Source organism: Balaenoptera ricei, chromosome 15, assembly GCF_028023285.1.
Source record: "Balaenoptera ricei isolate mBalRic1 chromosome 15, mBalRic1.hap2, whole genome shotgun sequence".
NCBI classification, from domain to species: Eukaryota; Metazoa; Chordata; class Mammalia; order Artiodactyla; family Balaenopteridae; genus Balaenoptera; species Balaenoptera ricei.
In genome coordinates, this window is record NC_082653.1 from 38504289 (window position 1) to 38506060 (window position 1772).

A 1772-nucleotide genomic window follows, 5' to 3' on the forward strand; every position below is an offset into this window, starting at 1 on the left:
CTATCAGACAGGAGTGCTGCCCAAGCCTTCATGATCCTAAAATCTTAAGACAGGATAGGAAATCCTCTGGAGTGGAAATTACAAAGGTTCACTGGGTATCTTTGGCATTAAGGAGAAAATGGAAAAGAGTGGACTTTGGAGATAAAAATAGAGAGCTCTGTGAGCATTCTGTGATACCTGTAAGCTATCTACAGCATGTGGAGTAGGCACCACATACATTAAATTCCCCTTTAAGATAAGTGAGAATAAGACAAATATAAAAAACAATTTGGTAACTGAAGAAGAATCAATGTCACAAAGTGTGACTGTCTGACACCAATTCTGTGACACCAACTGGGTGTCCAACAATTAAATTCTGATACTAACTACCCAGCATTAGTGCAGACCCCGCAGACTAGTCCTCTACAAGACTGACCCCGCTTCAGACACTAGCCACAATTGGGGTCCCTGGGACATCTGCACTTCTAAATAGTTGGTTACAAATTCAGGAGTCCCATGAACCTCTCAGGTTTTATAATTTGCTAGAATAATTTGCAGAACTCAGGAAAGTACTATACTTAATAATTACAGTTTTCTATTAAGAGTACAGATCTTACAAATGGAGAGAGGCATAGGGCAAGCTCGGTAGATAAGGCAGAACTTATTGCCGTCTCCTCATGGAATTCAGGCATGTCACCCTCCCAGCACATCAATGTATTCACTCACCAACTGGGAAGCTCCAGTGAACCTCTGTGCAATAGTTAATTTTATGTGTCAACTTGACTGGGCCACTAGCTGCCTAGAAATTTGGATAAACGTTATTTCTGGGTATGTGTGTGTGAGGTGTTTCTGAATGAGATTAACATTTGAATCAGTAGACTGAGTAAAGCAGATTATCCTGCACCAGTGGGGTGGGCCTCACCTAATCCACTGAAGGCCTGAAAAAGCCTGCATATGAAAGAATTCCTTTTCTCTGCCTGACTGTCTTTGAGCTGGAGCATTGGTCTTCTCCTTCCCTTGGACTAAGGTTTGGACTGGAACTATATTATTGACTCTCCCGGGTCCCCAGCTTGCCAACTGCAGATCTTGGACTTCTCAGCCTCCATAATAATGTGAGCCAATTCCTCATAGAAAAATCTATGTATATATAGAAATAGGAGATCTCTCTTTGTGTGTGTCTCTCTCTGTCTCTCTCCCTCTCTCACTCTCAGTTGACCCTTGAACAACATGGGTTTGAACTGCACAGTCCACTTATATGTGGATTTTTTCAATAAATACTACAATACTACACGATCTACAGTTGGTTGAATCTGCTGATGCAAAACGGCAGATATGGTGGATTGACTATACAGTTATACGCAGATTTTCTACCGCACAGTGGGTCAGCACCCTTAACTCCCACGTTGTTCAAGGGTCAACTGTATATCCTATTAGTTCTGGAGAACCCAGACTAATAGGCTCAGTGTCCAGAGTTTTTGTAGTTTCTTTACTTGAGCATGATTGATTAAATTACTGGCATGTGATTGAACTCAATCTCCAGCCCCTTCTCCTTCCAGGAGGTTAGGCTGGTGCAAAGTTCCAACATTCAAATCATATGGTTGGTCTTTCTGGCTACCAGCCTCCATCCTAAAGCTAACTAGGGTCTCACTAAAAGTCACCTCATTGGCATAACAAAGACATTCTTATTATAGAAAATTCTAAGGGTTTTTGAGGCTCTGTGTGAGGAACTGGGGACAAAGATGAGATATATTCTCCATTATACCACAGTGTGGACCACTGTATTTTCCAAAATG